General features: G+C 41.2%; 1 pseudogene; it reads left to right on the top strand.

The window, feature by feature from the left end:
- The first annotated feature begins 5,110 nt into the window (after positions 1-5,110).
- LOC125619284 lies at positions 5,111-5,202 on the top strand (annotated as a pseudogene).
- Positions 5,203-8,053: the final 2,851 nt, after the last annotated feature.

The following is an 8,053-nucleotide window of genomic DNA, read 5'->3' on the forward strand; positions in this document are numbered from 1 at the left end:
AACCTTTTCTTATGCCATGCTGGAGATTGAACCCAGGGCCTTCAGGACCTTGTGCATGTTAGGCAAGTGATCTGCCACTTAGCTACATTCTCAGCACTTTTCTTAAAATCTTATTTTGTGACAGGGTCCATTAAGTTGTCCAGGCTAGCTTCAAATTTGTGATCCTCCAGCCTCAGCTTCCTAAGTAGTTGGAATTACAAGCACACACCACAGCCCCCTGCTCTAGTTTTATAATCTTGATCGAATCATGTAAAATCCATGAACCACAAGCTTTCTCAACTTTCTCTTCAAGAATACCTTGTGGAAAATTTAATTTAATTTAAATTAAAATAATGAGCATAAAATACAAGGACTAGCATAGATGCCTGATAAAGAGAAGGGCTTAGGGAAGTAGAGAATTTCCTTTTGACATTCCTGGCCCAGATTCAGTTTGGCAGTGTTGGGTCCTTTTATATTCAGGCATTTCACCTGGCTGTCATTGACTGCTTCTCCTAGAGCTTAAGAGATCATTGAATCTTTCCTCTTTCCTTCATGAGGCCTTATCTCAGAAAAACCTGAGACTACTCTGCCATCTGTTGAGCCAGAGGGGAGTGAGACCACTCCTATTGGCTATTGCCAGCCCTTCCTCTGCCCCTTGACTGGGACTTTTGTCTGTGCTTTGCAGAGCATTCTGCTGGAGCACTTGGTGGGAGCCCCAGAGTCCTCTATGCAGAGGCTACTGTGGAGGGGGTTGGGCAGTCTACTGGTGCTGACCCTGGTGTCCTCTGCTTGATGTGCCAGGTGCTAATGGAGTCTAGGCACTCAACACTCACCATTCTCTTGTGTGGCAAAAAAATGCTTGGACCCCAATAGCATTCTCTGGCTCATTAGAAGGGAAAGAGATGGGAGGAGGGGGATTTTGGACATCAGATGCCTGGGCAGATTCATGCCAGTGTGACATCAGATTTCCTGCCTGTTATTGACTGCAGGGCTGTGTCTGCTCAGCTCCAGTCCTGCATGTGTGTCCATGTGTCCATGTGGGCAGGTGTGGGGGCAGTGCTCGGCTCTGTGTGTATACACATGCTGTGCATATGTAGGAGGGTCAGCAGTAGGGGGCTTCCAGGTTTTGGCTATAGCCTCATCTTCCGTCTTGCTGCTCCTGGAGGGGGAGCTATAACTCAGTTCTGAGGCCACCTAGCTGCATTCCCCACCCCCAACCACCAGCCTTTCACTCTGTCACAACAAGAAGCTTTGGCAGAAAGGGAGGGAGCGTGGGTGCTGCAGAGAGAAAAACACCCCAAAGTTTCAGTAAAATGGCAGGAGAGATGCCAGCACACAGGGAGCAGGAGCCTTATGCTTCTCACAGCCTGTACTACCGGGCTGGGGGTATATACCATGATTTCCTTTCCTTCCTTCCTTCTCTCCCTTCCGGCCACACCCTGTGACATTCAGGAAATGAAAACCTAAGTGAGGGGAACAAAGAAATGCTATTCTAAGGGTCTACTGTAATTACCAGGACAGGCAATTCTGGGTTCTGCTTGCTTTGGGCAAAGTGATGTATGTGTGTGTGTGTGTGTGTGTGTGTGTGTGAGGGGGGGGGGAATGTGAGTGTGAGTGTGTCTGTGAGTGTGTCATTATATATGAGTACTTCTTAATATTTGAATATGTGTGCATCTGTTTGTGTGTGTGTGTGTGTGTGTGTATGTGTGTTGGGGAGCAGTAAAGGTTAAAGGATGGCTAGAAGAGAGAGAAGAGAACACAGGGTTGGTTAGAAAACTGTTTTGAATAATCCACATGTGAATAATTGAAAATTTACTATATTTGTGCAATAAATTGACCATTACTCAATATTTGGCAACACTGGAATAAATATGGGTAAAATGAAAAACCTCATTCTTTTTCCTCATGCTTTTGAAATTAGGGAATGTCATGGGCCATATAGCTCCTTGTCCAAATGGTAAAATCCTCAATTATTCAAAGCTCAAAATACAGTTTTGTGATCATTTCACATAAATAAGGGCTGGAATTTATCAGAGTTCTATTTGCTTACAAAATATTTGAGTTTATAGACAAGATCCCAAGGGGAGTGTTTATCTCACTCAAGAAAACAAGTTACTTTTCACCTCTTTGAAGTATCTATTTGCATTCCGACAATATGGTAATTATAAATCACTTCTTTCTAGCAATTCATTAAAGCAACTCCTAGAGGCAATGCTTTTAAATAGTGAGGTTATATTTCTTTATTTAAAATCTATAATGAGTTTTAACAGTTTATCTGACTTACTGAAGTTTATTCATACATGATTGTAATTTCCAATATTTATTGAATGTTCATCATGTACCAGAAATTGCATTAAATGTTTTATAAATGTGTTTGCAGTTGGTCCTTCAAACCAGAGAGGTATTGTTATTTTACAACTAAGATGTGGAGAGGTTAAGTAGCCTAACCAAGGTCATGTAGGCAAATAAGTATCAGAGAAGAACTTAAATTCTGATTTTGACACCAAAGCCTTATCCCACAGGCTTAATTGCATTCCTTTATATTTACTGCCCAAGGCTGTCAAAGCATTCAGCAAGAGGAATGACTACGCAGATGCCTATAGAGGGTTGTCCCTAGAAAAATCTCGGTTCCTGTTCTAGAAACTTGGCATTAAGGGTCAGTTCAGGTCTGAAACTGTAATTCCTATTGTTGGGATAGGGGAGGATAAATACAGATGTTATAATAATTGAATCTCCTTGGGATTTAAAATTTTTCCTCTAGGACAGCAGACTTAATTTTTTTTTAAGTTGTAGATGGACACAATACTTTTATTTTGTTTATTTATTTTTTTATGTGGTACTGAGGATTGAACCCAGTGCCTCACAGGTTAGGTGAACGCTCTACCACTGAGCCACAACCCCAACCCCAAAGGGACAGCAGATTTTTGTAGGATTATCCCTGATAGAAGTACACCTGAGACATTGGCATGAGAAAATCTGGGAATATAACGTATTTTGTGAAGTTTGTATTTAGCGCTGTAATGACCAGGCCAGAATGAGCTCAGAAGTTTCTTGGAAGAGTGTAGAACTCTGAGAAAGGGCTATGACCCTGAACTCCCTCTGGAAAGTGTGAGGGAAAGGAGGCAGAGAGAGAAAAGGAAGGTGATTGAAAAAGGTTGAGGAGGGGGCATGTGGGGTGTGACTGGGAGAAGCCTGCAACTGGATGAATAATGAAGAACAGCTTTATTACTTGAACTGTATTGAAATAAGAACTAGCTTATGAAGATGGGAAGGGAGCAGCCTGGGAATAAATTAAATGAGAAAGGAAATTGAAGTCATTATTTCTGGCCTGCTGATGAGCAGATGTCAGCATGCCCCTAGCCTCTTGCTGTATTCAGTACTTTCCTAGAGATAAATAGTGGAGCTCAAAGAGGTTCCAACAGGGCTGTCCTGAAAACTTGAAGGCCCTAGGGTATTTTCGTCACAAGAAAAGAGGGCTGGAAGTTGGGGACCAAGCTCTAGTTTCTGAGAATTTTTTAAAAATATGAGCTACTTTACTATTATTACCACAGGATTTAACTACAAAACTAAAAGCAGATCAGGTAAGAATTTATAAAAGAGAAGATTATAAGGTGCTGGGATTCCTACCAAGATGACTTTAGGGATTTGTTGAGGATTCTAGAAGGGAAAAACCCTCACCAAGCCTCTGAGAAACTTTGCAGAGCAGAATGCTTGAAACACTCCTGCCTTAGGGCTTTTCCTTAAAAGAAATCAGGACAGAGGGCAAGGGAAACAGGCAGTTGGGTCAATAGCTGGCTGAAGAGCATAGATAGGGAGCCTAGCTCAGGGACCTAACCTGGGAAAGCAGCCCCATGTGGAAAGGAATGTAAAGTTCTCTGTGAAGATTCACTTTACGCTAGGAGAGACATGCAGCGGGTAGGGCATGCACCAGAGACCTGGCATCCTCATCCTGGATTCTTCAAGATCTCTTCTGCATCCAACTGAAGGGAGTTATTTGCTAACAGTTAGAAGAAATGGGCAGAAATAAAAATATGATTTTTATGGTGCATGCCTGTAATTCCAGCAACTTGGAGGCTGAGGCAGGAGGATCACAAATTCAAATCCAGCCTCAGCAATTTAGCAAGGCCCTAGGTAACTTGTCAAGACCCTGTCTCAAAATAAAAATCAAAAAGGGCTGGGGATGTTGCTCAATGATTAAGCACCACTGAGTTCAATCCCCAGTACCAAAAACAAAACAAAACACAAACAAACAAAAAAACCCTGGTAAACTAAAAGAAAACCATGATGGGCTAACCAAAGTCTGTGGTCTCCTTTTGGGTGTATAGACCTAGTTCAGAAAGGTTTTTTTCCTATAGAGTTGATTCTGCTGACTCAAAGCCTATACAGCCTGAATCCTGCCTCTAAAACATATGGCGGAGAGCCTGGGAGGGAAAGAGGAGGGTGCCATGAAAGTCAGAATTCCAATCCTGGGATTCTGGTCCATAAATAGCACTGGAATCAACAAATACTTACTGAACACTTTTGGGTGTAATGTAGGGGATGCAAAAATAAATGAACAAATAAGGTATGAGACTGCTCCTATTCTTTTTTAAATATTTATTTTGTTTTTAGTTGCAGTTGGACACAATATCATTATTTTATTTTTATGTGGTGCTGAGGATCGAACCCAGGGCCTTGCATGTGCTAGGTGAGCGCTCTAAGGCTGAGCCTCGATCCCAGCCCCAAGACTGCTCCTATTCTTGAGGAAATTAATGTGTCTTCTAAAGGGATTGGCCTCTTCATTATGCCTCTTTTCTTTTTCAATGTTTTCACATGTGTGATCATTCACCTCTACATACTTCCTCCTCTTTTCTTGTCATCTTCCTTCTTTGGCTCTTTCCTACTTCCTTTGGTCATTTTCCTCTCTAAATATTTTTTTTCTTTCTCCCATTTGGTCTTCCCTAACCTCTCTGTACTTTATCTTTTGGTTTTCCTGACTCCTCTCCTGCCCTGGGCTATTGATAACCTAGCGACATCATGGGCTCCAGGGAAGGCTAAAATTCTGTGATCCTGGATTTGGATGGGCACAGGTACTTCTGATGTCCTAGAACTTGGAAACTGCTCAAAGGAGCAGTTTAAATAGGAAGAAAGAGTGTCGCTTCAGCAGCACATATACTAAAATTGGAACGATACAGAGAAGATTAGCATGGCCCCTGTGCAATTCGTGAAGCGTTCCATATTAAAGAGAGAGAGAGAGAGAGAGGAAGAAAGACTTTTCCTCTATTCTTTGAGGATTCAGTGATCGAATATATGAAATAAATTAGTGGAATGAAGATTGATAGGAGAAAATGTCTACACATTTACAAGGGCATTACATGAAGGAAAAGTAAATGCCCCCAAACCCCATAAGATCTAGAAACATATACCCTCTTCACAGAGGAAAGGGGAGGGGGCATGTAGGCAACTTAGGGGAGAATAAGTGATTTTGGGGAAAAATGAATGGACTTTCAGAAGAATAAGTTGTAGCCTGTAACATCTCTGTCTGGGTGTGGTGTCAACTTCTAGTCTCCTCTCCTGTGATAAGAGTTTAATCTCTGGTTGATGAGATTCCTGGGGAGGGGATTCATGGCAATGAAAACCCTTTTCTGCATTTGCTATTCTCTAATTTCCCTCAGTTTAAAGCCCAAAGCAGCATATTTTGTGGTGGTGCTATGGATTGTTTATTTGTTTGTTTGTTTGTTTTGCTATACTGGGATCAAACTCATGGCCTCACAAATGCTAGGCAGATATTCTACCACTGAGCTACAACTCTAGCCCAGTGCTATAATTTGAATATGGTTTGTCCCCACCAAAACTCAATCTGGAAGCATGCATGAGACCCTGGATTTAATTTCCAGCACCACAAAACAAAACAAAAACAAGCGGAGTGCAGTGGTGCATGCCTGTAATCCTAGCAGCTCAGGAGGCTGAGAAAAGAGGATTGCAAGTTCAAAGCCAGCCTCAGCAAAAGCAAGATACTGAGCAACTCAGTGAGACCCTGTGTCTAAGTAAAATACAAAATAGGGCTGGGGGTGTGGTTCAATGGTCGAGTGCCCCTGAGTTCAATCCCTGGTACCAACCCCCCAAAACAACAACAACAAAACAAACAAATAAACAAAGCCCTTCAGTGTTGAGGGATATTGGGGGTTTTTCAGAGGTGATTAGGTGTTAAGAGAGATTGATCCTAGATCACCAGGACTAGATTGGTTACTTAGGGAGTAGGTTGTATAAAGGGAGGCAACCCCATGTGCTTGGCCCTTCTGCACACAGCCATTTTCCTTTCTGCTTTTCTGCCATTGAGCAGCATGTGGCCCTCACCAGAAACCAAGCAGATTCTGGCACCATACTTTTGGACCTCCAGAACTATAAACTAAACATATGTCTTTTCTTTATAAATCACCCAGCCTCATATATTTTGTTATAGTAAAAGAAAACAGACTAAGACAGGTAGCATTTCTTGAACTAAGCTGTCAGAAAGCAGGTGGAACCTGAGTCAGGGAGTCTTAGCCATGCCCAAGTTATATTAAATTTGTAAGTCAAGAAGCACATCCTGAGCTGGGGTTGTGGCTCAGTGATAGAGTGCTTGCCTAGCACGTGCAGGGCCCTGGGTTTGATCCTCAGCACCACATAAAAATAAATAAAATGAAGGTATTGTGTCTGACTGCAACTAAATTTTTTTTAATTAAAAAAAAAAAAAAGAAGCACATCCTGCCCCACTTTGTAGCATAATGGCTCAAAGATATGGAAAAACTAATGTGGAATTGATGGAGAAGAGCTCATTAAAATTATTATAATAATTAGGAAAAAGCAGAGAAAGACCATAGAAAAAGATAGTTTCTTGGGCAAAATATTGTGTTTTCCTACATTTTATATTTGGTGAGTGTGTAGGAGTGATCAACACACCCAGACTCTGCTTACTCTTTAACTACAATTTCAATTTCAACAAAAACCTAAATCTGAAGCCCTCAAACCTGACTCTTTCCCTTCACTGAGTGCTAAGGCTCCTGTTTGTATTCTTGGCATTAGTTGCTTCAAGATAGAAGCGATGGGTTTATGTAAGTGACTTTGTGAGTGAAATGGTACCTGAATTTTCTTTGTTTGGCTACAGCAATACCTCAGGCATTAAAGTTATAATGAAGGCAACCTTGATCAGGGAGTAGAGTTGTCTCAGACTTCTTTTTATACTCCATGGGAGAAGGAGCCTAATTTTATTCCCTTAATCGATAGTTGCCTCTTAACTCTAGACTGCTCAGAAAAAGAGGTTAGATAGTTGGTCAGTTCATTGGTTTTTGGTTGTTTTTCAGTCATTTATTCACAAACAGTCACTGATGATATGAGAATGAAAAAAGTCATGGTTTTCACCCTTCAAGAGCCACAGCCTTAGCTGAGCTTGGTAGTATTCACCTACAATCCCAGTGAACCAGGAGGCTGAGGCAAAAGGATCACAAGTTGCAAGCCAGCCTGGGCAAACGAGAGAGACTCTGTTTCAAAATAAAAAATAAAAAAGGCTGGGGTTATTGCTCAATGGTAGAGTGCTTCTCAGTTTAATCTCCAGTACAAAAAAAAAAAAAAAAAAAAGAGTATTCAATGGTGTATTTTACTATTCTGATGAAATGAGAAAAACAAGAACAATGTAATGTAGTATTTAGATAAATGAAGCTTAATATATTCAACATTGTAGTGAGTATTTAAATAAAGCTTAATATATTAACATAAACTTTTCCTCTTTAGTGTATATAATATACACTAATATATATTTGAGGCAGGGTCTTGCTAAGTGGTAGAGGCTGACATCAAACTTGTGATTTTCCTGCCACAATCTCCTGAATAGCTGGGATTACAGGCATGTGCCACCAGACCTGGCTTAGTTTATATTCTTGTATATATGTTCTTTCCTCAAAAGATATTGATAGCAACTGGTCATGGTGATGCACACCATATAATCCCAGCTACTCAGGAGGTTGAGGCAGGAGGATTGCAAGTTTGAAGCCAGCTTCAGCTTCTGCCACTTAGCAAGACCCTATCTCAAAAAAAAAAAAAAAAAAAAAAGGGGGGG

Source organism: Marmota marmota, unplaced genomic scaffold (assembly GCF_001458135.2).
Source record: "Marmota marmota marmota unplaced genomic scaffold, marMar, whole genome shotgun sequence".
Taxonomy (NCBI): domain Eukaryota; kingdom Metazoa; phylum Chordata; class Mammalia; order Rodentia; family Sciuridae; genus Marmota; species Marmota marmota.